General features: G+C 27.7%; 1 pseudogene; it reads left to right on the plus strand.

Moving 5' to 3' along the window:
* The first annotated feature begins 5472 nt into the window (after nt 1-5472).
* On the plus strand, nt 5473-18585 carry LOC145846786 (bifunctional peptidase and arginyl-hydroxylase JMJD5-like; annotated as a pseudogene).
* The last annotated feature ends 759 nt before the right edge of the window (nt 18586-19344 follow it).

Here is a 19344-nt window from a genome sequence, read left to right on the forward strand (position 1 = left end):
CCAAATAAAGTAATGCTTGGTGATGACATAAGTGCTTACTCTAATATTGATGTTAGCCCCTATATGTTTAGCTATGTCAGTTTAAACTCTTTCAAAGAGAGCATAGTAGATTTAGATAGTATTGATAACAAAAATGCTTTTCAGAGAGTCAAGTCCATTCCAATACTCAAATGGTCAACACAGAAAACATTTGATGCAGCAAATGCAGTCAAATCTTTTTCAGACCACTACATACCAGGAACTGGGTATTACTTGAACAAAGTTGGAGATGCAACAGTGTCTTCAACAAATTATGTAAGAGACACTCTTTGCTGGCTTGTGGGGTCAAAAGTCTCAAGTGGAGTAGATGAATATCAAACATGGGCCTTGACATGATAGAACAAAAATACCCAATCTTAAACAAAGCTAATCAATGATATCCCTGAATTTTCCAAGCAAGCAGCTGCTGCTTACATGTTCAACTATTTTGGCCTAAACTCTTTGAAATGTATAAAAGTGTAAATACAATATCTGAAACTTCCAAAGAAGCTGAGAAAAGAAGAGACAAGGATAATTGCAAGTGGTTTTCTCTCAAAAGTTCTATTTCCTTTGAATTGAAAACCCCAGAAGGAACTTCTTATGAGCTTAATTACGTTCCATTTCATTTGAGAGACGGTTTTGTTTGGAAAACTGTTACCAGTTGGTGGTTTAAGCCCAAGGATGAATAAAAACTATTAGAAAATTAGAATTTACACACAGTTTTTTATTTTATTTTTAATTTTCAATTTTTACATATTTAGTTTTGAAGTAAAATGTCTTTTAACTTCAATTTTCATGACTTTTAATAAATAAACTCTTCTACTATTAATTACATAAGTTTTTTGTTTATAATAGTTTCATACTAAATAAAATGTTTTAAAAGTTATCACTAATTAAAGTATTTCAAAGGACTCATACTTTAAGTGATGTACTAATGTTTTGTATTTTACACAGAGCTATTAATGATGAACTTTTATAGTTCTTTTTTTTTAGTAATTGAAAAAAACATAATTGTACAATTTGTTTTAAGTTTCTTTTTTAGCTCTACAATTATGTATTTTTTTTTCTATATTTTTACTTTCTGGTGCTCAAGTGCTTTTGATTTGTTTTTTATTGTTGTAGTGAACCAAGTAGAGAAAATAAGTAGCAACCAAAGCAGAAAAGAAAACTTTTGAAACTGCCTTGCAATTTTAAAATTATAGAATAATTCTAATAATGTTAAGTATTTTATGTGTTTTTATTATGACTTATTTCATATTTTTTTTAGGAAAAGGCACTGTAAATATAAAACATTCTGAAATCATTTATATTTTTAGAAAGTATGCAATGGTAACTTAAAAAAAAACTTTAAACCTGCCATTAGTAGTTAAGAATTTATTTAATGTGTTTATACTGTTTTTCTGGCTGGTTTGATGTGAAGGTGTTATGGTTTGTAAAGTAATGTTAGTTTTGTTAACATTTTTTTATCTTTATTGAAATAGTAATTTGACTTAACAATACATCTTTTACAGTTTTGTAATTTATACATTTTTATTACCGGTTTTAAAAAAGACAAAGAGGTAAGCTTTTATCTAATGGGCAGTTTTTCTAAATTTGTTGATCAGTATTTCATTATGAGACTTGAGTATTTCCTTAGAATATTTTAAAGACTATTTTTTTTTATCTTAAAATTTATTTTGAATATTTAAGATATGTTAAAAGCAACTTTTAGCTTAGTTAAACTTAACAGAATAAGATGAAATTGTAAAAAAAAACTGTAACCTCCCTATGCCCTTAAAGCGGGCTCAGTGAAAATTAGTTTACTTAATTAAATCCTGATTCTTTTTTACATGTACTATACATAAATACTAAATAGCAACAATTTTTCCGTTAATATATACTGAGTTGCTATTCACTTCCACTAGATTGAAATTTTTGAAACACTAAACAGGGTTTCCACACACTCAAGGAGTTTTCAAGTTTTAGAAAATCACAGAAAAACTCAGAGAATTTAGATTTTTTCAAACTTAGGGAAACTCAGGCAGTTTTTGTTTTTTCTAAAAATTTCAGGGAAATTTTAAGATATTATTAAAAATCTCAGGAAATTTTTTTCTAGATCTAGAATGAGATTTAGTTAATCCAGTTTCAGTATTTTGTTCAAAAAAATTAATTTTATTTATTTTTAAACGCTTATTTAGAAAATTTTTAGCCTTGAGATAGTTCTTCAATATTCTTAAAATTAACATTGTAATTTTTTAACAATTAATTATATTTTAAAGGATTTGAAAAAACTCATGAAAACTCAGCAAAGTTTGAGGTTACTCAGGTAAGTTTCTGGTCACTCAGGGAAAATTTTTTGACTCAAAAAGTGGCAACCCAAAAAGTGGCAAACTCGGACTAGTTTAAAATTAAAAAAAAAAACTCAGATTAGGTTTAGATATTTTTCATTAATATTTGGTAATTTTATTATTATTATTTTTTAAAGTTTATGTTTGAATTAAGTCTATTGTTATTTATTTGATATTGTAGGTAATCATGCTTAATTATCAGATATTTTTTTCAGTTTTTCACTCAATATTTGTTTTATTTTTCTGTAAACTCAATCAAACTCAGGTATTTTGAAGGACAGTTTTTGGTCAGAAACTCAGACTGGCTTTTTTCATTCATAGCAGCTCTGTATATATAAATATTTTAAATTAACTAAATAAAATTGTACTTTCTTGATGAATCAATGATGAAGTTATCCATCATTAAAGTTTTTCTATTTATTTTGTTTTAAATTTAAGGGCATAAGGGGGGTAAACACCCTTTTTGGTTTTTGATCTTATTTTATATAGTTTTTACTAAGCTACAAAATTCTTTTTAAAGATTTAAAAAATTCAAAATAATTTTTGAGATATAGCCGGTCAAAGTCGGAGGCAACAATAGGTTCCTTATGGGTGGCACAAACTAAAGTGGCAAAAATAGACTATTTCACTAAAATCTATCTTCTCCTACGTTTTTTGAGATAACTACCTCAAATTTTCAGGAAATGTTCCTTCATATATTTAGAAAATTCTGTCGGAAAGAATTTTAAAAAATCAAAAAATAATAATTATATAAAAAATAAAAATAAAAAAATTTTTTATTAGTTTTTTTGACATTAAAGTTTTATTTGTTCTTTTTTAAAAATTCTGTTCTAACAGAACTTTTTAAGTATTGCAAGGAACATTTCTTGAAAATTTTAGGTAGTTATCTCAAAAAACATAGGAGGAGATAGATTTTTAGTGATTTCTAGTTATTTGCTGTTTTAGTTTTTGCTTCCCATAAGGATCCTATTGTTGCCTCCAACTTTGACCAACTTATTTGAATTTTTTAAATCTGTAAAAAGTTTTTTGCACCTTAGTAAAAACTATATAAAATAAGATCAAAAACCAAAAAAGGGTGTTTACCCTCCTATGCCCTTAAGTTAGTTCTAAATAATCATCATTTCAAATGACATTACTTGAACACTTGTCTATGTAGTTCTGATATTCAACTTCACATTTATGCTTGACTTATTTTAGCAATCTAAAATTAATTGTCTACAGAATGCACGAATTAGGATCAAGTAAGATACATTTTTTTTTCAAATTAAGTTTTTTCTGGATCTAGAACCAGTTAATTTAAACACACTTAAATTAAATTTAGTTTTTAATCTTTAATTACAGGGGCTGGTATAGATGTGGTGGTTATGAGCCAACATTTTAAAAATAAGGTTTTTGATTTTGGTTTAGTGTGACCCTTTTTTTTACTCCTCATTACCTACCCGGAATATTTCAAATATTTTTAGTATAGCCAGCCTGATTTACATGTTCTATAGCACAAGAAAATATACATAAACATTTGTTTGTCTACAGCATGCATCAATTACAACTTGTAAAAGTCCTGTGATATATAAAGGCAATCGGGGTAGGTAAGGCATGTTTATACATTTTGATTTTTTTTAAGATATTTAATTTAACTAGCTAAATTAGTTTTTGAGATATGAGCGTACAAAGTCCAAGAGCTCTATAGATTCCTTTTGGAAGGATTAAAGTAAAAAAGATACTAAATTATTAAAAATCTATCCTCTTCTACGGTTTTTAAGCAATCATTCTGAAACTTTTTCAGTTTAATTTTAATTAAAGTGTAAACATTTTTTTGTACATTATTTATTATTTTGAGTAAAAAAAAAACTAAAAAAAAAGAGTTTTTATAATTGGTCATAAAGTTGTTAAATTTATTTTGTTTTCTTTAGTGTTACAATATTCTTTTTTATATTAATGCAAGGGACATTTCTTAAAAATTTGAGGTTAATTGATCTTGAAATAAAGTAGAATTAGGACTTTTAGTAGATTTTTTAAATTCTAAGAAAACTTGCAATGATAAATTTTCTTGTATACACTTATCATATCTCAAAAGGTTTTTTTTTCTGTGGAAAGTATCTTATAGTATATATTTGTAACTTTCATATAGTTTAATGTGTATATTTATTTAAAAAAATAGAAATCTCTATTGCCTTAAAGTACTATGGTATGTTATTTAGAAAATAAATTACTGTAATTTTATTGATAGAAAAACATTTTGTTTTACAATATTACTGCTCTTTTAAATTTAAATCTGGCTGGATATCTGGGTATGATCTTGCTGAAACTGATTCTGTTTTTATAACTAGGACTTGGCTAGATCATGATCTCTTCAAGTGGGTATGTGTTCGTACAATACACTTTTTATATATTTTTAGGAATTACAAGTAATATTTATAACTCATAATTATAACATAATTTATAACTCTAAAGTTGAATTTAGTTTACAACAGCTAAGCTTAGTACTTCTTTCTTATAACTATATATACAATCAAATTGTAAGAAAGATAGAAAATTTACAAGCAGCCTTGCTAAGTGTTTTGTACCAGAAGTTGAAACTTATTCATGTTGTAATTGAAAGACATAAACTAGATTTTAACTTCAAAAAAAGTAAGTAATAATTGACTTAATGTTTTAATTATTTTAGTGCTTATTAAAATTTAACAAATAAATATCTTAACATTGAAAAGAAATAAAAAAAACAGTTTTTTGTTTTATCAAGTAAAATAAGTCTGTTAAGTCTAGAAAAGAAGACAGTAAATACAAAAAAGCATAATAAATACAATTAGATGATAATTTAAGCATACATATAATAACAGGTTTTACATGAAAATTGCATGAATTCTTTTTAAGCCACACTAATAATATAAGTAATTTAGTCTTTGAATAATATAAAAATGTCAAACTATTGTTTGAGTTAAAATAAAATGTAAAACTTATAAAAGTTTTACTAAAATTGACAGAGTAGGAGAAGTTGATAAGAATATAATAACTTTAAGTTGCCTAACCTGAGCTTGTGTTGTAGTTCTGTAAACAAATGACTTATAATACTTGAAATACAATCTAATTATAATAAGCAATTAAAACCCACAGTAATCTAAGTAAAATTATGAGGAGCGAGATAACTCGAATACACCACTCTGAGTTGAGTGTGGAAATATTCAGGAGGAAGTACCTCAAGCAGGAAACCCGTGCGTGATCGAGGGACACTTGAGTGAGCTTCCTCTTTCAAAATGGACGATGGAGTATCTGGTTGAGAAGGTGGGTGGCAACAAGGTCAGTGTGAGAGGAAAGACTGATCAAAATAACTACAAGGTTTGTTTATAAATTTGAAAAGTTTGTGTTTGTTTTTAAAACACATATTAAGTATTGTTATCCTGCTTCATTTAGTTGTTTAAACAGGGATCTCAAAATCATATTGGTATATATTATATATACCTTATATTATGTATATATATTATATAAATGTTAAAAGAATCTTGCTTCACTAGCTAATTGCCCAGTTTAGGATACCCTGGTTTTGCTAATCAGGTTTTACTTTTCTGAATCAGTTATTTGAAAAAAGGTTTCTAGTATAAACTTTTATGTTAGCTTTATACTAATCAAAAATATGTTATTTTGGGTAGGAGTCTAATATGCACGAAGACGCTTTTGCACAGATTGAAATTTTATTTTTTACTCTGACCCTTTCCCTCGATTGGTAACTTTTTTTTGCTTTTTTTTTGTTTTTACATAGTTTAATTTTTATTAATTTTATTATTATTTTTATTTTTATATTGATAAAGTTTATAAGGGTTTTTTTAAATTTTTATTTTTTCTTTCACTGTTACCCTTACCCTCAATTGGTATTTTTTTTTTTTAGTTTATTATTGTTTTTTGTAGACTTTTTTTTTTGTTATTTTTTTTGTTATCTATTTTTACTATCTCTGTTACCCCTAATCCTTATCCGCTTTCAGTAATTTTTTTTTTATATTCCATCTTTTTATTTTCTTACTTTATTTTTATTTTTTAATCACTGCAAAAATGACTCCTTGTGGAAAAGTGACCTTTCATGAAACCAGTGTCTTGGTGCAAAAGTGTCTTTTTGTGCATATTTAACCCTTTGTGCAAAAAGTCTTTGTGCATAAATGCCCTGTTCCTGTTTACTTGGGCTAATCTTCTTTTTACTTATAATTTTCTTCACGTGAATGTTTGTTAGTGTTCTGTTTTTTTTACTAGCTGTTTTTTATAAAAGTAGTTATAAAATATTATGGTTCATGATGTTTTTGTTTAAAATCTCTGATTTTTGTTAAATATACACATGTACACAGTGGGCTAGCAAGCTAACTTACACACTTTATCTAAATGTGTTTGTAAGCAATCTTTTAGTTGTATATATTTTGAAAATTTCTACATTATGCAAACAGTATTGAGGCTATAAGAATGAAGCAATATTTATTACAAAAATTTACATTGATCTGTGTTTTAAAACTTAAATGTTATCCTATAAAATATGTATTGAGACATAAAAATGTATAGTCAGTTTAATGAAAAACTAGAATCAATTTGTTTTATAGATAAATTTCCAAGAACTCAAAAATAACTACTATTATTGAGTGGTTGTAACTTTTCAAAAAGTCAAGGTGACACTTTTCAAAAAGGAACACTTTTGCACGAGGGGACACTTTTGCACGCAGGGTCACTTTTGCAAGAGTGGACAACTTCGCACCACAACTCTTATGCACAACAACACTTTTGAACACGCTGAACATTTTTATTTATATATTATTATTCTTTTTTTTTTTGTTTTCACTATAACTCCTAACCCTTACCCTCAGTTGGTAAACTTTTCATTTTAATTTTTTTATTTTATTTAGTTTATTTTTTTTATTTTCCTGTTTTTTTTATATTATAATTTTTATGGGTACATAACTTTTTTTATTTTTTATAAGTGTATTTTATACTTTCTATTTTTTATTTTTTTATAATTTTTAATTTACTGTCACTGTTGCCACTAACCTATATTCTTGGTCGGTAAAAACTTATTTTTTTCATTATCTTTTTTTTTTTTTTTATAATTTTCTTTTGTTTTCTTTTATATATATTATTTTTAATCTTGTGCAAAAATGACCCTCCTTGCAAAAGTGTCTCCTTGTGCTAAAGTGATGCTTGTGCATTAGGGACGCCAGGCAAAATTGCCCACTTGTGCAAAAGTGACCCTTCGTGCAAAACATTCTCTGTGTAAAAGTGTCCCCTCGTTCAAAAGTGATCTATTCCTACGATAACTATATCTTTTTATTTTTTGATACTCTAGATATTTTGAAGGCCTTTAGAATTTAAAAATATTTTTTTATCAACTTAATAAATAATTGACTAATAATTAAATTTATCAAACATTAAAATGATGAAATATTAAAAATAAGTTATAAATAAAAACATATTTTTGTTTGAAATTAATTATAAATAGAGTAAGGAAGTTTGATAACTGTTGGTTAGAAACTTAAGGAAAAAATAGGTTATGATAAAGCAGTCTTACTTTTTTGACTCTTTTTATAAGGTATCTTTTAAATTTTCTGAATGTGTACCCAACCTATATATGTAAAAGCTATTTTAATTTTTTCAAATGGTAACAGCTACTACTTATGAAATATCTTTAAAACAAGTTTAACTTTAAAAAAATGCCTTTCACCTCAAACGTTTGTACATTAAAACTTTAAGGTATTGTTACATAGCACTTAATTAGAAAGAATTAATCAAGACTTAGTTATAAAATTTAATATTGAATATAATTTATAATAAAGATGTCTAAATAATTTTACCCACCAGTATGATTACAACCAAAAGTTAGTAATAATAAATACATGAATAACTTTCTTTTTATTATTCTTTTAACTTTAATCTAGCCTATAATTGATAACTAACCTATATTTGAATAAATAATATTCTCAAATGTTTTACATAACAAAATTGGGTTTTAAGAACTTAACTAGTAAAATTTCGCTCACAGGTAGGACTAGCATACACAATAAGAAATTCGACTGTCGGACAATATGTTGACGACCTCATAAATGACCGACCAATTTCCCACTCCTCTTACATGGCTGTGCAGAACATCAACTACTGCTTCCCTCAAATAAAAGTGAATATTTGTTCAGTAGAATGTTTTTCAACTGTATTTATTTGAAAATTCAAAGCTATGCTTCAACTTGTTTTTGCAGTTTATGTTCTATAATAAGTGTTAATAAATAAGAACACATGAATAGGAATGTTTTTGCTTTTTTGTATTAATTCATAGATGTAAAAAAGTTAAAAATTTATTTTAAAGTTAATCTTAATAAAAGTGTGGGTTTTGTTATTTTTTTAGTAAAGATAACATGAAAATATACTTTATGTAATTTTACTGAGATTTTAGAAAAGGTTCCAATTCTTTACATTTTCTCATTTAAAATAAGAACATTAATAAAACACACTTATTTAAGTAGTAAAACCTAGTGTAATGCTTAATTTTGAGTTTTAATATTTTTTAATTTAAATAGTGTTTACACAAGCTATATTTTATAACAGGAAGATATCTTGAGGTTTACTAAAATAACATGCGTTGTTTGTTTTACCAATTTTAGCAACTTTTTTTGAATGTGTTTGACATTTATAAAGAGAAACAAACTTAATACAGAACCGGCTACAAACTATACCTAATTAAAATACGAGTATAACAAATCTTATTGTCTTTGTTTATTAATAAAATTTTCGAATGTCTTACATTCCATCAAATAACGTTTGAAACGAAACTTTATGTAAATCTATAAATCAGTCAGTTTATATAAAACATTAACATTTCAAATAATTATAATGTTTAAATATATTTTAGTTTATTTTGTGCTAAATTTTACTTTCAATATTTGTCACAGTCAAAACTAACTAGTTTATACAAAAATTCAAATATTTTTAGACGAATGTCAACTTCCGAAGTATGTAGAAAAACATCACAATGGCCCTTTTTTGTGGGTTGGGAAGAAAAGGACATTATGGTAAGACGGTTTTTGTACTTAAGTTTTATTAATTATAGTGTTTCATTATTTATTTATTTTTTATTTTTCTTACTGAACACATAGTTTTTATACTTTTTGGTTTATACTTTTTTTGTGCTTGTATAAACATTAGATTTGGGAACAGGTCAGAAAAGCACAGGTGACACTTTAGCACGGTGTGACACTTTAGCACGGAGGACACTTTAGCACGGTGTGACACTTTAGCACGGGGTGACACTTTAGCACGGTGTGACACTTTAGCACGTTGTGACACTTTAGCATGGGGTGACACTTTAGCACGGGGTGACACTTTAGCACGGCGTCACTTTAGCACGGAGTGTCACTTTAGCACGGCGTCACTTTAGCACGAAGTGTCACTTTAGCACGGGGTGACACTTTAGCACGGGGTGACACTTTAGCACGGGGGTGACACTTTAGCACGGTGTGACACTTTAACACGGGGTGACACTTTAGCACGGCGTCACTTAAGCACGGGGTAACACTTTAGCACGGCGTCACTTTAGCACGGAGTGACACTTTCGCACGGCGTCATATTAGCATGGAATTACATATTGCGGAAGCAGCGCATCGAGCTTTGTACGCAGTATTAAATGGAAACCATCCCAATCTGTGGAGTTTTATAAATATTCTGAAAACGACTCAGAATTCTCGGGATATGGGACTAGAACACCTTCTGGCAGGGATAAAACCAGATCCCAAAAGAATAAGGTTCAGACAAGCAGATGAGCGTCTGTTTTATCTGGTGTCAAGTTTTAATGAAAATAATAATATAGTTGAATACCTACGGGGTATTCAATACAGTTTTGATATAGATTAAATGTATATATTTGTAGATTTCGTTTGTGTTCGTTTTTATAATAAAATTTAGTGCTATGCATAAATTTTTTATTATTGTTTTACACAAATAAAGTTATTTTAACCATTTCAGCCAAGCAAAGTAATTAAATAAAATGTAAGTAAAGTATTACTATTTTATTAACAGAAGTAAAAAAGAATACAGTATAAAAACATTTATATAATTAAGGATTTTTAAAACTAGTTACCATTTAATTTACCAACTTCTTGTTTTTCAGTACTTATTCTTGTTATTAAGTATAGTTTTTCTTAAAAAATACATGCCACTAAAGATGTTTTCTAACGTTTTGCTACCTACAAATGATTTTTCTAAATATATTTCGAAAAGACTGCCAAACTTTGTCTTACAATTTACTCCTTACTTAGATAATATTTTTATTAAAAGTAATTTTGAAGACACACTTTTTCTTGAAGTCACACTTTAAAGTGCCTAAATTGCATAATTAACAGCATGCTGGTTATATAAATTTAATTTTAAACGTTTTATTAAATACAAACTTTACACGTATTTGATTAATTTACTTAAAACTATTGATGGCGCTTAAGTGTCACTCCGTGCTTAAGAACCATTTTGTGCAAAAGAATCAGTGATAAAGTTACACTCCGTGTTAAAGTATCACCCGTGCTAAAGTGAAGCCGTGCTAAAGTGACACTCCGTGCTAAAGTGTCACACCGTGCTAAAGTGACACTCTGTGCTAAAGTGACACCGTGCTCAAGTGTCACCCAATGCTAAAGAGACGCCGTGCTAAAGTGTCATCCCGTGCTAAAGTGTCACTCCGTGCTAAAGTGACGCCGTGCTAAATTGTCACCCGTGCTAAAGTGCCACTCCATCCTAAAGTGACGCCGTGCTAAAGTGTCACCCCGTGCTAAAGTGTCACTCCGTGCTAAAGTGTCACCCCGTGCTAAAGTGTCACACCGTGCTAAAGTGTCACCCCGTGCTAAAGTGTCACCCCGTGCTAAAGTGACGCTGTGCTTTTCTGACACCTACCCTTAGATTTACATGATCAGACAACCCGGCTTAGAATCATTATAGTTAAGGCCATAGGGGGGGGGGGGGGGGGTAAACCATGTTTTTTACAAATTGATCTGATTTTATAGTTTTTTCTAAGCTTCAAAATGCATTTTATCGTTTTGAAAAATTCTGATTATTTTTTGAGATATGACCAGTCAAAGTCGGGCCGCATAATAGGTTCCCTATGGGAAGGGAAAACTAAAACAGCAAAAAAGACTATTTAATTTAACATCTATCTCCTCCTACATTTTTCAAGCAATCTTCTTTAAACTTTCACAGTCTAATCTTTATACAATAAGAAAAAAACGTTACTCTGGAATTAAAAAAAATTGTAAAAATATATTTTTTTGAAAAAAAATCACTTTTTTTTAAATTTTTGTGATAAAATTTTTATTTTTCTAAATTACTAAATACTAAAATAAAGATTTTTCCTTTTATTATAAGGAACGTTTCCTGAAAATTTGAAGAAGATTGCTTGAAAAATGAAGGAGGAGATAAAATTAAGTCAATTTAAAAATTTCCGAGAAAATTGACCCCGAAAAATTTGTGGTCCATACCTTTATATCGGAAAATTTTTACAAAAAATTAAATATCTCAAAAGTTAAATGACGTTTTTGAATTTGATAAAAACTGGCTAGTAGTTTGTACTTAAAGCTTTCATATGTAAGTCAAAGTTAATTTTTGTAAAATAATATGTTGGACCCCCCTATGGCCTTAATTGTACTAAATTGGTTTGCTTATCAAAATTAGTACTAAGACTTTGACTAATAATTTCACTACGTTTAGTTAATATTATTTACAAAAAATAACTTAAAAGTTCTAAAAATGATAGGTCTCATTTTTTTTTTGTTTTTATTTACTTTACCTGCTTATTTATTTAGGCTGCTCCCTTCTCAACAGTTCATAAGATAAAAAATTTTTACAAAAACTTTAAAAGGTCTGTTATATTCAATGGAAACATGATAGTAAATAAAGCAGAAAAGTTACCCTAGCTGTTATTTATTAGCTGAAAGTGAATCGAAAACAACCTTGCAGTCACAGCGAACTAAATAGGCAACAGTTTGACGGAACAATATCAAAGTCAGGTTTCTCTCCAATGAAAAGCACCAGATATCACCTGTGTTTAAAAAAAAAATCTCTAATCGTATGTTATTCAATAAATACAATCTTTGTATAAATTTAAAACGAAAGTTTTATTGGCTCACAAGTATATTAGTAAAACAACATTTCACTCGATAAGTAGATAATGTTAATGAAATCTGCACTTATAATGAACATCTGAAATTAAAAACAAACATTTATGAAGACAATAAGGCTTAGCTATGTTTAAACACATAACAAAAATGATAATAACTGTGAAAAAGCTTCGGACTACTTACTGTAAAAAAAACCTAAAAAAAAATTGTAACTTATTTTAATGTTAAGTTTATTGTTACTTTTGAAACAAATTGAAAGTAACAAGTTTCATTCAACAGAGTACTGCCACTACGACCCGGATGCGAGCATGCTGATGATGATTGAGGGTCGGAAGGAGGTGAAGCTGTACTCGTGCGAGAACCTTAAGAATTTATACCCCAACGTCCTCGGTTCCAACGGCAAGACCGTCCAGTCTCAGGTTGGTGTACTTACCTATCTATGAATGACTATTGGGACACGTACAAAATCCACCCGCGTTCAAAATCCACCCAGTCAAGTTTGAGAACCGCTTACCGATCGAGGGTAAGGGTTATGGGTAACAGTGATAGTAAAAAATAAATAGAAAATATAAGTCTCAGGTGAGTCTAATCTAAGTTCTAGGTGTTTTGCCAATATTTGCTGAGTCAGCATAAAAATCTGTTTTCATGTCATTTTTAATTTTATTTATTTTTCATGTTTTTTTTTGTTATTTTTATTAGGGAAAAAAACCTTTAATTTAAAATGTCTCAGGTTGGTATGTTTTGTTTGCAAAATAAAACTGTAAATTGTAAGGGTGTTTTTATTTTTACCTATCTATGCATTATTATTAATGTTCAAAAGTTTTGAATACGATGCACAATAAACCAATGAAAATGATAATTGTTTTATATAAAGTTCTAATAGTATGCTTTAGTTGCAATGTTTAATGTTAAATTGTAGAATAACTGTTCAGTCTTAAGTTGGTTGTTTGTTTGGAAATAAAACAAGATATAATTGTTTTTAACATTTAGATAAGTCTTAGTATGTTTTGTATCATTTGATACATTTAAGCTATAGTAACAGTAGTTTTTTGACGAACAGTTTTTAAATTGTAAGTTAATTTATTTTACTGTTTTTTTATTAATGTGTTAATTTTCGATTATTTTTTATTTAATGTTATTGTGCACAGTTTATAAAAGTTTTAGAACCACTGCGCTAAAATTTTTAAGTGTGATAACATCCAATACCTTACATCCAATAGAAGTTTTCTCGTTTTTGTAAAGCCTCAATTATACTTACACTTTATACGTTAAAAAACATGGAAAAGTTTCTAAAATGATTTAACTTAATAATTTAGTTATACTAAAAATAAAAAAGTTTACAGTTGTGTTTTTTAATACTTGTCTTTTAGCAATTTGTCTTTTGAAATGATTAATATTTATTAGAAAAAAATATTTAGAGTTTATAATATTTACAAGCAGGGTTGCATAAAAAAAATGGAATTCTGGAAAAGCTTTGAATTTTACAATTTAGGCAAGTAAAAGCATCTTTAATCTAAGAAATTATAAAAACAAACGCTAAAAGCCTGGAATCTTTAACATTTTTTTCATGTAAAATATTGAACATTTATTATATACTAAATTTAGCATATGCATTATGCAATAATGTTTATTGTACCATTTAGAGTTTTATTTATTATGAAAAATTTAAAGTAGCATTACAGTATATTTTCAATAGTTTTATACTATTCAAAAAAAATATTTTTTCTTCAACCTAGTTTTATACAAAAATGTGCAAAAATAACTTGCACTTTTAAACACCTGAAAGAATTTTAGAAAGCCTGGAAAAAAAAGCCTTTGGCAACCCTGTTTAAAGCTTTTTACATTTTAGATATACTACTTTGATGTGCGTTTAAACAGTTTTTCTTGCTTTTTATATGTTAAAAAGTGTATAAAACTATGACTATAAACAAAAAACATTACAAATTTTTTAAACTAAATTTTAATATGTTTAGGTGCTTAATCGAAATTAAGTCTTTTATTTCTCCTTACATTAATTTTAGTGTAGAGTTTTTTTTTAATAACTTTTCACATAATTCTAGTTTTTTGCAATGAAGAGCTATTAAATATATTTTTTTTATTATCTTCAATTTAACTTGGTAGTTTCCTACTTACTAACCATTTTTAAATTTATGCATTTCTAAACAACTTCTATTCGTCCAGATAATTTAATTAAAAATTTAGAATATTTCTGTAAGGATAAAGTATTTTATTATTACTTAATATATTCTGTTCCTTATTTTAATTTAGTACTATATTTTCAGGTGGACTGTGACAATCCTGACTTGGAAAAGTTTCCCCTTTTCAAAACGTTCACTGCCACACGAGTGTGTTGAACCCTGGAGATATGTTAGTTGTTTCAAATTGTTATACAGTAAAGTTTGTACTAAAATCTCAAGTAAGTAACAGTTGTTTTTGTGGTGCAGAAATAGTTTTTCATAGTATAGATATTTGTTTATTTATAAACTAACTTTATATTATTGTTATCAGTAAAAAAATCATAGCAAAAAACCTAAACTGAAATCTCTTTTGTTATTTACTAATACTCTAACATTTATTAATTTATATAAAAGAAACATTAAGTACCTCCTGAGATATACTATATTCTTTGATTAAATGATTTTCATAATTGCCCCCTTGGCAGAATATTAAATTAAACATTCCCTTAATCAGATATTGCTAGTTAAGAAAAGATAAAAATTGCACGACGATGCTTTTCCACGAAGACAAATTTGCACGATGACAATTTTGCACCAAGGGTCAATTTTGCGCGAGTTACAATTTTTCATAGAGGGTCATTTTTACACGAGAGTTAAAATAAAAAATAAATCTAAAAGATAAATTAATATAAAAACAAAAAAAAAGTTACTGACCGAGGGTAAGGGTTAGGGGTAAGAGTGAAAGTAAAAAAAATACTAATTAAAGTTGTTAATTGATAAAAATTAATCGATTAAATAAAATAAGTCACCGACCGAGGGTAAGGGTTAGGGGAACAGTGATAGTAAAAAAATATATACAAATAAAAAAAAACTAAAATAAATAAAAAAAGTTCAACTTGTACAAAAATATCTCTGTGTAAAATTGTTTGCTCGTGCAAAAAGTTCTTCGTGCAAAAGTGACTCTTCGTGCGAAAGTGTCTTCGTGCAAATTTTGTCCCCTTGTGCAATTTTGGCAGCTACCGTGTTAGTCAATTACCTATTTTATTTTTGGCTCCCTTACTAATTATTGACCCATAATAGCTAAAAAAAATGCCTACATTAGTTGTCATCTCAAACTTTCGGAGACCCTGGTTTAAACGTCTATGTTGATGCTTCCGGTTGCTGAAACTTAATGCTGAATTATTAGTTTCTTTAAATATAAATGTACAAAATACTTGCAAGGTTGTTCATACCTGCGTTCTGGTGGCACCAAGTGACGTCACTGACGAACTCAACCTCAGTCAACGTGTTCTTCGGGGATCCGGGAACATCCGATTACATCAACAGGATCACCATGCCACCCGTGGTCGATTCCTTCCACTACTGGCTGCTCAACATCGTCGAACAGGTTGGATTGATGATAGTTGATAATAAAATAAGAAAAAATAAGTATTTTAGTTTTATATCACGTTCGAACAAGGTAAGTTAACATTTAATACTGAATTGTAGTATGCTAAAACGTTTAAAGTTGTTTTATAATAACTTGTTAAAAGCAATGTCCGGCATACAGAACAAGTTTTACATTATGTCAGAGTTGCCTAAAAGTCTGGAATCTTGGAAATACCTGTAATTTTACAACTTAGGCAAAACATAGTAAAAAATGTACCTGAGATTTAAGAAATGTTGAAAAAGAAATGTAATTTAGAACAAAAATCACTAAATAAACCTGGAATTTTAAACACCTTTTACATCTGAATTGATAGAATTTTGAATAGGTACAAAAAATGTATCATACACAATAAGTTTTATTGGTATCATTAGAATATTATTTATGTAAAACAAGTTTAAAATAGCATTACAGTATCTTTTTAATATTTCTAAGCTACTTCGACTGTTTATATCTAAAACTTAATTTTATACTAAAAAAGTAGAAAAAAAAACTTCTACATTCAAAAACCTGGGAGAATTTTAGAAAACTTGGAAAAATTATAAACAACTTTTTGTAACCCTGATTATGTATTTATATAATGTTGAAATACTTGCTAGGTCTATAAAAAAAATTCTAAACGGTAACCTCAACAATTAAAAAAATATATTTGCTTTTAGTTTATTATAAACCCAAAATAAAGTGTGTTAAATTGTTTGTTCTTCCAAAAACAGTTCATTCAAGTTTAAAATTTTGAGCATAAGTTATAATTTTAAAAAGTATTGGTACTTAATATTACAAGTAACAAAACAATTAAAAACTTGTGAACAGAACAGAGATTTCGATTCGTTCAAAAGGTCGCTTGAGAGATTGGACGAGTGCATCCAGAACTTTCTGCTAAAACAGTTCCACGAAATAGTGGATGAAGAACGCACTGCGAACTGAGGAAAGTCATCATGAGCTACCTGAAACTCGACGAACTGCCCGAGTATAACGGGTTGGTATTTGATTGTTCACAACAGACTTCCGAAACTTTTTTTTCAAATGACCCCCTTTTAAGAACTTAAAAAAGCCATGGCCCCTTTCAACACAATTACTTAAAAACTACCATAAAATACACCTAAGACCTTTTTTTGCTCTTCATCTACAACTCAAAAATATCTAGTGTAAGTTTTAAATTATGACCTCATGGCCCCCCTTTGACCCCTTTACTGCTCAAGGCCCCCTGAGTATATGTCATGGCCCACTTTGGGAAACCCTGGTGTACACTATCATAATTAATTTTATTTGAATGAGTGTATAGCTGGGTTTCCCAAACTCGTTATCATGAAAAAACCCCCTTGAGAGAAACTTAAATTTGATTTTGATATTATTGAATAAGTGTTTAGCAAGAAGCCGGCAGCGATTGATAGTATTTGGCCAAATTTTATCGGAAAATTATTTAGCAGGCGATCATAGTTTTGAAAATATTTAACAAAATGTTAAAAGTGACTATTTGAAATCGAAAATTAAAATTGAAATTATAGATAGCACTACTGTTTACTTTGAACTATTAAGAGACTACAGTATTTTATACAAATTACTTAGTTTTGTTGTTTTTTCATAATACTTTGGTAATCACAACATAAAATTCGGGCTATGAACCGCCGACCAACTCATATAATGAACATAAGTTTAGTTTACGTTATTTTATTTAGTTTTATTATACTTGTATTTAAAATGCACCTTTCTACTAAAACAGTTTTTTCTTAAAATGTTAATTTGTGTAATATTATAAATCAATAGTTTTACTCTAATTATTTAAACAATTGACCTATTCCTCAAAAAATATTTTTATTAATGATAGAACATGATGTATTATCAAACAACTATCTTGTTATCATGGTTACATGACAATTCAAATTCTAACAATTAAAGTTCTTAAAAAAACTATAAAGGGCTATAACTTAAAAAATAATATAAATATTTATTTAATGAGTATGTAGTTTTACCTATAAACGCTTGTTTGTTCTTGCAAGAAAAATATGTTTTAAAACAGAATTAAACTAATTAAAATTACCATTTTTATTACTTCTTTTAGCCATATTTCTAACAATACTTGATATTTTTCTAAAAAAACGTGTTTGTAGGTATTTACTAGACCCTACCTACGTGTTTTTTATTTTTTTCAAGTACATATTATTTTTTAAGTTGTGTCCCTTTGAAAAGTTTTTTTAATTTGAATTGTCGGAATCCAAACTGTAGGAATTTGATAGTCGTACATCCATTTTTTGTGATACAAGTGTATAATTTTTTTATTCAAATACAATTATTTTAATATTTGTTAACAAGTAATTGTAATGTAGGATATGTTTTTTGAATATAGGTATATATATATATTTTTAGCTTATCTAATATAAATATTTTTATAGCAACGGAGGAAAACACCCACCCCCAATCAAAGTGAGAGGTCTTCGGTACAGAAGTGCAAAGTGATTTACTTTTATATTCAGTTTATATCTAATTGAACTTTTTGATTTATTATATTTGTATTTAAATATGAAAACCCTTTATTATCTTTAAAATTTCGATCAATAGATAAATAATTAAGTCAAAAAATATAATTATGTAGTTTAAGAAAAATAATAGTTTTGGATCAGAGAAAGTTTACTTTAATATTATTCTGAACTAAGTTTATGTTAAAACAGTTTTAATTGTTTTTGGAGTATTATTTGGTTGAATTTTTGCAGTTTATCTTGAACAATAAGTACATTAATCTAATTTTTTAAATAATTTTTAGAAAAAAAAAAGTGTTAATTTCGTTTATAAATTTAATTCTTAGTTTTACTTATTTTAATTAGTTCCGTATCTTTTTCTCATTTAGAATGAATAAATGTTAGTCAATTTTTTTGTATATTTTGCTTATTTGTTTGTTATATAATATATTTTTGTTGTTGTCATTTAATTATTTATGTTTATTTAAAAGTTAAAAAAATATATTATTTTTCAAATTAAAAAAATTCAGTATTTACATTAAACACGGTTGCAAAAAAATCTAGAATCAAGTCATAGATTTGATAATTTATGCTAAAAAAAATTGAAAAAATTTGGAATTTGAAAAAATTTGAAAAAAAATACCCGGAATTTCGAACAAAATTCACAGAAAAAAAGCTGGAACTCAAATAATTTTTACATGTTAGGTAAAATTTGATTTGACACAAAAAATCTGGGTAGCTGTCAAATTTGCACGAGGGACAAAATTTTACGAGTGCACAAAATTGCACGAAGGTACTTTTGCACGAGGACACCTTTGCGCGAGGGAATAAAAT

Source organism: Thalia democratica, unplaced genomic scaffold (assembly GCF_965202585.1).
Source record: "Thalia democratica unplaced genomic scaffold, ktThaDemo2.hap1.1 HAP1_SCAFFOLD_630, whole genome shotgun sequence".
NCBI lineage: Eukaryota > Metazoa > Chordata > Thaliacea > Salpida > Salpidae > Thalia > Thalia democratica.